Below are 13,492 nucleotides of genomic sequence, written 5' to 3'. Positions count from 1 at the left end.
TTCTTCACCCCGAACCCCATCCCTAACTAATGGCCCCATATTGTTCCCTTTGTTCATGAAACTGTTCTCAGGTTAGCTGAGTCAATCAACACAGGCTGGCCAGGGAGAAAAGAGTGTTTCCCTGGCTTATCAGCCACTGCGTCGTGACTCATAGGGGTAATTGGCTTTTGTTCTGGCCACCAGTTAACTAATTTCTCTAACCTGCCTGTGGGTAATCCATTCATCAAATTTCGTGGAACACCCTTTTGCCAGCTCAGTATCCAGAGACAATTACGTTTATGATCAATATTTTGCCTACCTGTTTTTACTGGCAATTAGACCCTTCCAGTCCCACTGAGCTTTGGGCAAGGTGACCTGGGGGCAAGGCTGACTGCACTCCCCTTGGCTCAAATTTACTGGAGGAAGAAACCACTGGTCCATATTTTCTCCTATAGTTAATTAACTCTTGGGCAACTTTCCCCCATGTCCATACTTTGTATGCTGACTGCAGATGGTTACAAGTTACAGTTCCTTCTAATACTGCCTGGGTTCTTTCTCCCTGAGACAAAGCCTGTATCTTTCCTTGCAGTTAGAATAATAGAATCACAAAGGTTGGAAAAGACCCACAGGATCATCCAGTCCAACCGTTCACCCACCAGCAGTGGTTCTCACTAAACTATGTCCCTCAACACAGTGTCCAAACGTTCCTTGAGCACCTCCAGTGTCAGGGTGACTCCACCACCTCTCTGGGCAGCCCATTCAGGGCAGCACCTGACCACCTTTTCAGAGAAGTAGTATTTCCTAACATCCAGCCTAAACCTTCCCTGGCGCAGTTTGAGGCCATTCCTTCTAGTCTTATAACTAGTCACATGAGAGAAGAGGCCGATCCCCAGCTCACTACAACCTCCCTTCAGGTAGTTATAGAGAGCAACCCTGAGCCTCCTCTTCTCCATAGTGAACAATCTCAGCTCCTTCAGCTGCTCCTCCTAAGGCCTGTGCTTCAGACCCCTCACCAGGTTTTTTGCCCTTCTCTGGACACGCTCCAGGGCCTCAATGTCTTTCTTACGGTGAGGGGCCCAAAACTGTACACAGTACTCAAGGTGCAGTCTCACCAGTGTTGAGTACAGGGGGACAATTACTTCCCTGTTCCTGTTGGCAACACTATTTCTGATACAAACCAGGATGCCTTCTTAGCCACCTGGGAACACTGCTGGCTCATGTTCAGTCTAACATCAATCAATGCCCCCAGGTCCATTTCCTCTGCATAGTCTTCCAGCCACTCTGCCCCAAGCCTGTAGTGTTGCCTGGGGTTGTTGTGGCCAGTTGTATGCCTATGGGTTTCAATGATTTTGGAAGTTCCCTGATGAAAGGGATCATCCTCTCAGGGTCAACAGGCATCATCATAGGTGATTCATGGTACTTTATGTTGTACATCATTTGGAGGCAGGCAGCCTTCTGAACGTTGTCTACTAACTGATCAACTGTTCCAGTAGTAGCAAGAGGCAGCCCTCTGTGTTAAGGACCAGGGAGCACGAATGTTGCTAGTAGTTAAAAATACCCCTGGTCCCCAGTAACTTTCAGTTTCTTTTTCCGTTAACAGAATTTGGTCTTCACCAGTGAGGCTAACCCTCCATACATACTCTGTCTCAGATTCCTTTGGAGAGCAGTTAAAATCTCTTCAATTTTTCTAGCCCACTGTCTGAGAAGGAAATTTCTTTAACATTCATTTGAGGATCTAGGTCCTCACTGTTAACAAATGTACATTCAGTTTTTATCAAAGGACGCAATGGGGGTATTGGGGTTTCTAATTTATCTAGCCTTTCCTTCATTCCTTGTAGTTCCTTCTGAGGATAAGTTTTTTCTTGAGGTGCACTATTGTTGGAAATATCCAAATGATTTTGTCAGGACGGTATCTCTGATAAAGCAGATTTTATTCGCGATTGCAATGGCAGGCGTCCCACAAGTAGGAGAGCACGCTTATGGGCATGGATATGACAGCTTTTGTACCTTGTTTCTCATCCCCCCCCCCCCCCCCCCCCCCAGCCTTGCCTCCCGTTTCCCCACTGGCTGGGTACTCCAGGTTCACAATCTTATCAAAGGTTTACATCTGTTAATTACTTGTTAATTCGTGTGTTATCTGGTGTCAGTCAGTAGCAGTCCTGTTGTCTCCAAGATGTCTCAGTACCCTTCTCATTCGTATTGATATGGTAATTTTCTTCAGAGTCTTTGTTAGACAGAGAGTACGGAGGGGGGGGATGCCAGATCTTCCTCAGTACCTTTTTCAGGCACTCCCTAAGGCATGTCACAAGTTGTCCTTTTAATTTATGCAGGATATTCTTGCAATGTGTGTGACATATATTTTTTTTCATGCTGGCTATACATAAGTTGTTACTAGCTTATATACGTATGCATATATTATTTTACTTATATACTGAGTATACATTGTTGAGGAAGGTTTATCTAGAGGATGAGCAATGAAAACTACCAGAGAACCCTGATAAAGTAGAAAGACCCCTGAAAAGATTTATTAATTGTAATAAAGAACCCAAATGGTAGCAGAGGTCATGAAATTAACAAAATTCTTATCTTGTTTCTGATGCAGAAACAACATTCAATTCCCACACTATGGATAACAGTGTCACTGGTATCCTTACACGTTAACAGTTCCTTAAAAGCCATTTGCAACAAAGCTGAATTACGTTTCTCTCTTTCTAATTGTTCCTCAAGGTTCACTATTTGATTCTGCAGAGCTTTTACCAATTCTTGTGTTACTTTAACTGATTCTTGCAATGCTTGTATAGTTTGGGTTTCTGCCGATTGCTTTTCATCTTGGAACTCCATGGCTGCTTTTAAAGAAGCCCTGAGTACTGCACAAATTAACGATTTTCCTTTTCCAGCTCAGGCACGAGCCTCATTTTGTAGAACCCTAATACAGTCCGAAACACTGCAAGTTATGCCAGTTTCGTCGTGCCCAATCCACCCCTGATAAAGAGGGCTGAGCACCATGTTTTTCTAAAAGGTCAAAAAACACATCTTCACTTTTCATAGTGACAATACTGTCACTCATTTCTCAGTATACAGAAAGATCTACACTGAGGGAGGAGGAGGTACACGTATTCAAAAGCTCAAGCAACTCCTTACAGCACCCCAGGGAGGCACACACACCTCTCAAACAAATGCAAACGCTCCAATCACTCCTCCCTTTCTCTGAGGGAGACAAAGTGGCTAAAACAACACCTTCTAGGTTTCAATAAAGTGAATAAACTTCTTGGAGAGGCACACATGTTTAAGTCACTTCCTCACTTCCCCAAGAGGCACACACAAAAAAAGGTTCAAATTTCAAGCTGAAGTTAAAAGATACTTATATCACAAAATGCAGAGGGGTGTTCCCATTAAATAAATGCAAATAGTCAAAATTCATACATCCCCGAGAGGTATACACATAAACAGTAAAGATTCAGAATATGGAGCAGCCTTTCTGGAGAGGTGCTCACATCTAAGTTATCAAAACTATTGCTCCTTGCAACTCCAGGAAGTACACACAGAAAAGTTTCACACTATATCTGGAAGGCCAACACTCTCACAGTGGGCATCCTGCTTCAACTATGCCATTCAAATGTCTCACTCCAATTTATAGGAGGGAGAGGAGGTTCTTTGATATATGTATACCTGGCGTGAGATTAAGAAACAACGGTTCAAATGTTGGTCCGACCAGTTTATTACAAATCCTAGTCATTCGGGGAGAAGGGGAAGGGGAAAAGGGTGATAGAAAAGGTAGGAAATAGAAGCAAGGAATCTTTATAGGAAGCAAGAAGGAGATAGTCACCGCCATGGTCCAGCGTGGCTTGTAGTTCAGTCAGTGATCTTCAGTAGTGGTGGGTCGTCGGGCGTTGTTGTTCTGTTGACAACGGTGACCATGTCAACAATGGCAATGATTGCAATGGCAATACAAACTTATTTGTAAGTCCAAAGTGGTTGAGTCTGCTCTCTTTTGAGTGGCAGCTCGAATCTGAAGTGGTTGAGTCAGCTCTCCTTGGAGCAGCAGCTACTGGCTCTGAGATCTCAGCAGAAACTCCTTTGTTCCCATCTAACGGGCCTTGTCAGCAGATAAGAGGGAGCCAGGATGCCCATCTGCATCCTGTTTTTTATGATGGCATCATTCCCCAGTTTTCCCACACCAAGCTGGGGCTATTTAGTCACAGGCCAGATCTTCAGCCAGTAAACACTCCTGAGCACTCACTTCCAGAGGCAAGCAGCTCCAGAGAAATGCTTCCACATGTAAAACACAGTGATGTTGATTGCCAGACGGTAACACCCGCCTCTCATCTAAGTCAGTCTTATCATAAGAAATGCCTCAGAACTCTAGCTTTGAGCCAAAAAAAAAAGGATTCATACACACATCCAGCCTGGGCTGGAATGCCTCCAGGGATGGGGCATCCACAACCTCCTTGGGCAACATGTTCAAGTGTGTCACCATCCTCTGTGTGAAAAACATCTTCCTACTATCTAATCTAAACGTCCCCTGTCTCATTCCCCCTTGTCCTATCACTATGCATCCTGGTAAACAACCCTTCCCCCTCCAGTTTATAGGCTCCCTTCAAGTACTGGAAGTTGTATGAAGTGGGAGAAAAAGTTCTAATTTGGGGAGAAAAGTGGTATTTTGAGGGAGAGAATGTTATATCTGGGGGAGAAAATTTGTCCCACAAAATACCACTTCTCTCATAAGACATTTCCACCCCAAAATGCCACCTTTTGTCCCCCAAATTAGAGAAATTCTCCCCAAAATCTCTTTTCTCTCAAATATAGGACATTTTCTCCCTTTAAATGGCACTTTTCTCCCCAAAATATGACTTGGCCTCCCCCAAAATATGACTTTTCTCCATAAAATAAGGCATTTCTATGCAAAACACCATTTTTTTGCCAAAATTTTCTTCCCAAAATACCACTTCTCTCCCAAAAAATAAGACATTTCTGCCGCAAATTACCACTTCTATCCCCAAAATAAGACATTTCTACTGCAAAATACTACATCTATCCCCAAAATTAGACATTTTCTCCCCCAAATACCTGTTTTCTCCCAAAAATTAGACATTTTCTCAAAAAAGTCACATTTTGTGGAGAAAAGTGGTATTTTGGGGGGAAAATGTCGTATTTTGGGTTGTGAGGTGTTATTTTCTGGGAGAACACTGACAATTTGTTGGAGGAAATGTCATATTTGGGGAAGAAAATTGTTATTTTGAGAAGGAGATGTCATTTTTTTTTTAAAAAAAAAAAAAAAAGGATAAGTGCTATTTTTGGGGAGAAAGTTTAGTATATTCCTGAGAGAAAAAGCCTTTGGGGAAGCACTATAGAGTAGTGATGCTATGGGGCCACATTATGGGCAGTGACGCTACGGTCAAGTGATGCTACGTGGCAGCAGTATGAGGCAGTGCTATGGAGCACCCCTGGGCTCACAGGGAAAACCCCACGCAGGAGGGATCTCCCCACACAGAGCGATCTCCCACAGGGATCCTTCACAGCAGCAGTTGGCTCTGCAACAAGGGCTGAGAGCTGCAGGCAGGCTACACTCCTCCAGCTGCATCAGGGCTAACCTGCAGCTTTCCTCTGCTCTGCTTTCCAGTGCGTGAGGCTGGAGTTCAGCATTTCCCAGCCAGCCTGCAACACAGCCCCAGTGGCACGGTGTGGCAAAGTGTGAGGACAGCAGGGGCACTGCTGAGCACAGCACCTCAGGAAACAGCCCTCAGGAGCAACCGGAAGGAATAAAGGAAAGACTGGATAAGTTGGAAACCCCGGTTGCCCCATTGCATCCTTTGCTATAAACTGACCATGTCTGTTAACAGAGAGGATCTGGATCCTCAAATGGACGTTAAAGAAATGCCCTTCTCAGCCACAGAACCAGCAAAACTGAAAAGAGATTTCAGCTGCTCTCCAGAGGAATCAGAGACAGAGCATGGATGGAGGGTAAGCCTCGCTGCTAGAGACAAAACACTGCTAACTGAAAAGGACACTGGGGATCAGGAGTGTTTTTAACTGCTGGTAGCAGTCGTGCTCCCTGGTCCTTAAGACAGAGGGCTGCCTATGCAGAAGGTTGTCTGAACACTTTAGAAAGGGGAGACCCTCTCACCATTACTGGAACTGCTGATCAGAGTGTTGAGAATGTCCCATAGGCTGCCTGCCTCCAAATGACGTCTGACAGGAAGCTGCACTGCACCACGAATCACCTCTGATAGTGCCTGCCATTGCTGAGAGGATGAGCCCTTCAGGGGGTTTCCAGAACCATTAACACCTGTAGGCACACTGCTGCAAAGAAAGACCCAGGCTGTGCCTCTGGGAAAAAGACCCAGGCTGTGTCTCTGGGAAAAAGACTCAGGCAGTGCTGGAAGGAGCTGTAACCTCCAACCACCTGCAGTCAGGATGCAAAGTATGGACGCAGGAGAGGTTGCCCAAGAGTTCATTAACTGTGGCAGAAAATAAGGGCCAGTGGTTTCTTCATCCAGTAAATCTGAATCACAGGAAGTGAGGCTGGCAGCAGACAGCCTTGCCCCCAGGCCACCCAGCCCAGAGCTCAATGGGACTGAAAGGGTCTAATTCCCAGAAAAACAGGTAGGCAAACACTGATCATCAACACAAAGGACTTTGGACTCCAGGCTGGTAAACTGGTGTTTCATGATATTTGATGGATGGACCAACAACAGACAGACTGGAGATGTTGTGACTGGGTGGCCGACTGAGCTCGAGTAAAGCATAGCCCCCAGCACCTCTGAAAAGAATAGGATTTGATATTCTCTCCCCTAAAAAAACAATTTTCTTCCAAAACTATGACATTTTCCCCCCAAAATACTACTTTTCACCCAAAAACATGACATCTTTCTCCTCATCTTGTGTTCTCCCTGAGAGCACGACTCCTAGCGCTACACACAACGTGCCAGTCACCTCATTTACACAGAGTCTTTGTTTCTTTTCATTTTGAATAGCGGTTCTCGGCAAGTGCGGCTTTCTGCCGATGAAAGCGGACTCGGGCAATTCTGTAGCTGGGAAAGTGCAACTTCAGCCAGCTGCTTTCCTCCAAGGAGGTGGGCTTCCACGGCAAGCCCGGAAAGGAACGATTCTGACTTCCCTTTGTCTTCTCCCTGTAGGCACTAGTGCTAGGGCTACCCAATGTGCCAGTCACCTTATTTACAGAGAGTCTTCATTTCTTCTCTCCTCCGTACTTGAAAGTAAGAGTTGAGCAACGGAGGAAGAGATAGAAACAAACTCTCTCAAAATTAAGTGCCAGGCACGCTGAATAGTGCTAGGAGATGTGCTTTCGTCAAGAACACAAGATGAAAGCAAAATCGCTCTTCTCCGGGCTGCGGAGAAAAAAAAAAAATCTTCATAGGAAAGCTGCCAGCTGAAGTCGCAGTTTGCCAGCTATCGAGTTGCCCAAATGCACTGTTGTCGGCAGCAAGCGGCATTCGGGGAGAGCAGCGACTTATTGGCAGTAACTGAATGTTCTGAATAGTGGTTCTCGTCGAGTGCAGCTTTCTGCCAATTAGAGCAGGGGCAGACTTGTATTACTGCAGGAGAACGCCATATTCTGCAGAAAATACTTGCTGTTTGGTTAAAAAATGAAAATTTCTGTTAGAAACTGTCATATTTTGAAGAGAAAAGCCATTTCTTTGGGGGGGGATAGAGTGTTACCAACCACTAGACTGGGCTGCCCAGAGTTGTTGTTATTTTGAGGGGCTGGGGGAAATGTTATATTTTGATGAGAAAAGTGCTATTTTGTGGGAGAAAGTATTGTGTTTTGGGGAGAGCAGTGGCATTTGGGGGGAGAAAATGTCAGATACTTTGGCGAAAAAGTGGGTTTTTTTTGCGTAGTAATGTCTTATTTTACAGAGAAGAGTTTTAAGGGAGGCCAAGTCATATTTTGGGGAGAAAAGTGCCATTTAAGGGCAGACAATGTCCTATACTGGAGAATAAAGAGGAATTTTGGGGAGACTTGTTCTAAATTCTGGGGAGGAAAGGTGGCATTTTGGGGAGGAAATGTCTTATTTTTGCAAGAGAAGTGGTATTGTGTGGGAGAAAGCGATATATTTTCAGTAGAAAAGCTGTATTTGGTGGGCTGGAAGTGGTATTTTGGGGAGCAAAGTGGTATTTTGTGGTGAAAATGTCTTTTTTTGATGAGAGAAGTGGTATTATGGAGGAGAGAATGTCATGTTGAGGATAAAATTGTCATTTGGTGGGAGACACTGCCATATTTTGAAAAGAAAATTGTTGTTTTGTGAAGAAAAAGTCATATTTTTGAAAGAAAAGTGCTATTTTTGAAGAGAAAGAATAATATTTGGGAAAGAAAGATGCTATTTGGTGGGAAAAATGTCCTATTTTATGGAGGGAATGGTATATTGGGGAGCAAACATATTTTTGGAGTAAAGAGATACTTGGGGGAGAAAATGTCTGATTTGGGGGAGAAAAGTGTTATTTTGAAAGAGAAAAAGTTATATGTTTGGGAAAAAAATGATATTCTGTTGTGGAAAATGCCATATTTCTTGGAGAAATTTTTTTTTTGTTTTTTGGTTTCTTTTTTTTCTCGTAGAAAAGGTCTGATTTTTAAAGAGAATCATAGAATCCTATCATAGAATGACAGACTGGCCTGGGATGAAAAGGACCACAATGATCGTGGAGTTTCAACTACCCTGCTATGTGCAGGGTCACCAACCACTACACCAGGCTGCCCAGACCCACAGCCAGTCTCGGCTCCAATGCCACCAGATATAGGGCATCCAAAACCTCATTGAGCAACCCATCCCAGTGAGTAACCACCCTCAGTGTGCAAAAAATTCCTCCTACTCTATAACCAAGATGACACTCTTCTGAAAACTAGGATATTTCCTCTCAAAAACGCCACTTTTCTCCCAAAAATGCAACCGTTTCTTCCCCTCGGGACCTCTTTTCTCCTCCATAGATGAGACTTTCTCGACCCAAATCTCACTTTCGTCAAGAAAAGAAGGCATTTTCCCGACCACAAAACCACTCTTCACCCCCAAATCAGACTTTTCTCCCCAAAACACCACTGTGCTCCCTAAAAGAAGACACTCTCTCCCCCCACATACCACTGCGCTCCCCAAACTAAGACGCCTTACAGCCCCAAATACCACTTCTCTACACCACACATCACCTTTGCTCCACCAAAATACCACCCTTCTCACGACAATAAGACAGTTTCCCCACAAATACCCCTCTTCTTCTCCAAATACGACACTGTCCCCACCACAATACCTCTTTTCTCCCTCAAAAGATAACACTTTCTCCGCAAAGGATGACCTCTTCTCCCGCAAAATACCTACTTTCTCCCCCCACAAGTGGATTTTCTCCCCCAGATCCTACTTTTCGCCCCACAGTTAAGCATCATCTCCCACAAAATACCAGCCTTTCAAACGAAAAAGAAGACCTCAGGAGCACGCTTCACAAGCTCAAGACTGCAGCACGGCAAGCTGGCAAGAGAGGATTCTGAACTGCCATCCTTTACACTTCCAGCCACAGCGGGCTCTGTCACGTACAGCTGGGTAGTAACCGACGGGCAGTGGCAGGGCCCTTTCTTGCCGCTCCTCTGATACTTACGACCAAATCTAGAAAGAAATCGAAGCAGTTGTTCTCTGTAGAAACTCCTGCCTAACCTTGTTCCTTCTACCCGCAGACAAGCCCAACACATGCCTGCCAGTCCAATGGTGGGTAGAAGTGTTTGGTTTGTTGTTTTGGTTGCCGTTATTTTGTTTGTTTTTTCTGTGTGTGGGGGGGGGGGGAGAAAATGTCACGTTTCTGAAAGAAGTGCTAGTATTTTGGTAGAGAAAATGTTTTCTTTTTGTTTGAAAGGTGGTATTTTGTGGGAGATGATGCTTAACTGTGGGGCGAAAAGTAGGATCTGGGGGAGAAAATCCACTTCTGGGTCGGAAAGAATAGGACATTTTCTCCCCCAAGTACCCCTTGTCTCACCGAAACAAGACTCTTTCACCACTAAATACCACTGCTCTCCACAAAACATGACTTCTCGCCTGCCAAATACAAAGCTGTTTGCTTTCCAAAAAGACGACGTTTCCTTCGCGCGCTCCCCTTTTTTCTACCACAACATGCAAATTCTCTCTCCAAAACAGGACAGTTTCTCCCTCAAACGCTACTTTTCTCCCGAACATAGGGCCTTTCCTTCGCGCATCATGCCACATTTCTCCTGAAAATATACAGCTCTTCCTTGCAAAATACCACTTTTCTCCCAAAGACATGACCATTTTTCTTCCCACACCATACCACTCTTCTCCAAAACTACGATCTCTCCTCTCAAAAACGCCACTTTTCTCCCAAAAATACGACCGTTTCTTCCCCTCGGGACCTCTTTTCTCCTCCATAGATGAGACTTTCTCGACCCAAATCTCACTTTCGTCAAGAAAAGAAGGCATTTTCCCGACCACAAAACCACTCTTCACCCCCAAATCAGACTTTTCTCCCCAAAACACCACTGTGCTCCCTAAAAGAAGACACTCTCTCCCCCCACATACCACTGCGCTCCCCAAACTAAGACGCCTTACAGCCCCAAATACCACTTCTCTACACCACACATCACCTTTGCTCCACCAAAATACCACCCTTCTCACGACAATAAGACAGTTTCCCCACAAATACCCCTCTTCTTCTCCAAATACGACACTGTCCCCACCACAATACCTCTTTTCTCCCTCAAAAGATAACACTTTCTCCGCAAAGGATGACATCTTCTCCCGCAAAATACCTACTTTCTCCCCCCACAAGTGGATTTTCTCCCCCAGATCCTACTTTTCGCCCCACAGTTAAGCATCATCTCCCACAAAATGCCACCTTTCAAACGAAAACAAAACAGTTTTCTCTCCAAAATACTACACTTCTTTCGGAAACACGACATTTTCTCACCCCCCTCCTCCCAGAAAAAAAAAAACAAAAAACCAAAAAACGGCAACCAAAACAACAAACCAAACACTTCTACCCACCATTGGACTGGCAGGCATGTGTTGGGCTTGTCTGCTGGTAGAAGGAACAAGGTTAGGCATAGTTTCTACAGAGAACAACTGCTTCGATTTCTTTCTAGATTTGGTCGTAAGTATCAGAGGAGCGGCAAGAAAGGGCCCTGCCACTGCCCGTCGGTTACTACGCAGCTGTACGTGACAGAGCCCGCTGTGGCTGGAAGTGTAAAGGATGGCAGTTCAGAATCCTCTCTTGCCAGCTTGCCGTGCTGCAGTCTTGAGCTTGTGAAGCGTGCTCCTGAGGTCTTCTTTTTCGTTTGAAAGGTGGTATTTTGTGGGAGATGATGCTTAACTGCGGGGCGAAAAGTAGGATCTGGGGGAGAAAATCCACTTTCTGGGTCGGAAAGAATAGGACATTTTCTCCCCCAAGTATCCCTTGTCTCACCGAAACAAGACTCTTTCTCCACTAAATACCACTGCTCTCCACAAAACATGACTTCTCGCCTGCCAAATACAAAGCTGTTTGCTTTCCAAAAAGACGACGTTTCCTTCGCGCGCTCCCTTTTTTCTCCACAACATGCAAATTCTCTCTCCAAAACAGGACAGTTTCTGCCCCTAATGCTACTTTTACTCCAGAACATACGGGCCCTTTCCTTCGCGCATCATGCCACATTTCTCCTGAAAATATACAGCTCTTCCTTGCAAAATACCACTTTTCTCCCAAAGACATGACCATTTTTCTTCCCACACCATACCACTCTTCTCCAAAACTACGATCTCTCCTCTCAAAAACGCCACTTTTCTCCCAAAAATGCAACCGTTTCTTCCCCTCGGGACCTCTTTTCTCCTCCATAGATGAGACTTTCTCGACCCAAATCTCACTTTCGTCAAGAAAAGAAGGCATTTTCCCGACCACAAAACCACTCTTCACCCCCAAATCAGACTTTTCTCCCCAAAACACCACTGTGCTCCCTAAAAGAAGACATCTCTCTCCCCCCACATACCACTGCGCTCTCCAAACTAAGACGCCTACAGCCCCAAATACCACTTCTCTACACCACACATCACCTTTGCTCCACCAAAATACCACCCTTCTCACGACAATAAGACAGTTTCCCCACAAATACCCCTTTTCTTCTCCAAATACGACACTGTCCCCACCACAATACCTCTTTTCTCCCTCAAAAGATAACACTTTCTCCGCAAAGGATGACCTCTTCTCCCGCAAAATACCTACTTTCTCCCCCCACAAGTGGATTTTCTCCCCCAGATCCTACTTTTCGCCCCACAGTTAAGCGTCATCTCCCACAAAATACCGCCTTTCAAACGAAAAAGAAGACCTCAGGAGCACGCTTCACAAGCTCAAGACTGCAGCACGGCAAGCTGGCAAGAGAGGATTCTGAACTGCCATCCTTTACACTTCCAGCCACAGCGGGCTCTGTCACGTACAGCTGCGTAGTAACCGACGGGCAGTGGCAGGGCCCTTTCTTGCCGCTCCTCTGATACTTACGACCAAATCTAGAAAGAAATCGAAGCAGTTGTTCTCTGTAGAAACTACGCCTTAACCTTGTTCCTTCTACCAGCAGACAAGCCCAACACATGCCTGCCAGTCCAATGGTGGGTAGAAGTGTTTTGTTTGTTGTTTTGGTTGCCGTTTTTTTTCTGGTTTTTCTGTGTGTGGTGGGGGGGGGTGGGAGGGGGGAATGTCATGTTTCCGAAAGAAGTGTAGTATTTTGGAGAGAAAATGTTTTGTTTTCGTTTGAAAGGTGGTATTTTGTGGGAGATGATGCTTAACTGTGGGGCGAAAAGTAGGATCTGGGGGAGAAAATCCACTTCTAGGGTCGGAAAGAATAGGACATTTTCTCCCCCAAGTACCCCTTGTCTCACCGAAACAAGACTCTTTCTCCACTAAATACCACTGCTCTCCACAAAACATGACTTCTCGCCTGCCAAATACAAAGCTGTTTGCTTTCCAAAAAGACGACGTTTCCTTCGCGCGCTCCCCTTTTTCTCCACAACATGCAAATTCTCTCTCCAAAACAGGACAGTTTCTCCCCCAAACGCTACTTTTCTCCAGAACATAGGGCCTTTCCTTCGCGCATCATGCCACATTTCTCCTGAAAATATACAGCTCTTCCTTGCAAAATACCACTTTTCTCCCAAAGACATGACCATTTTTCTTCCCACACCATACCACTCTTCTCCAAAACTACGATCTCTCCTCTCAAAAACGCCACTTTTCTCCCAACAATGCAACCGTTTCTTCCCCTCGGGACCTCTTTTCTCCTCCATAGATGAGACTTTCTCGACCCAAATCTCACTTTCGTCAAGAAAAGAAGGCATTTTCCCGACCACAAAACCACTCTTCACCCCCAAATCAGACTTTTCTCCCCAAAACACCACTGTGCTCCCTAAAAGAAGACACTCTCTCTCCCCCACATACCACTGCGCTCCCCAAACTAAGACGCCTTACAGCCCCAAATACCACTTCTCTACACCACACATCACCTTTGCTCCACCAAAATACCACCCTTCTCACGACAATA

The sequence above is a fragment of the Gallus gallus genome, chromosome 8 (genome assembly GCF_016699485.2).
Source record: "Gallus gallus isolate bGalGal1 chromosome 8, bGalGal1.mat.broiler.GRCg7b, whole genome shotgun sequence".
In the NCBI taxonomy this organism is placed as follows: Eukaryota; Metazoa; Chordata; class Aves; order Galliformes; family Phasianidae; genus Gallus; species Gallus gallus.
Note: the sequence above shows the minus strand (reverse complement) of the source record.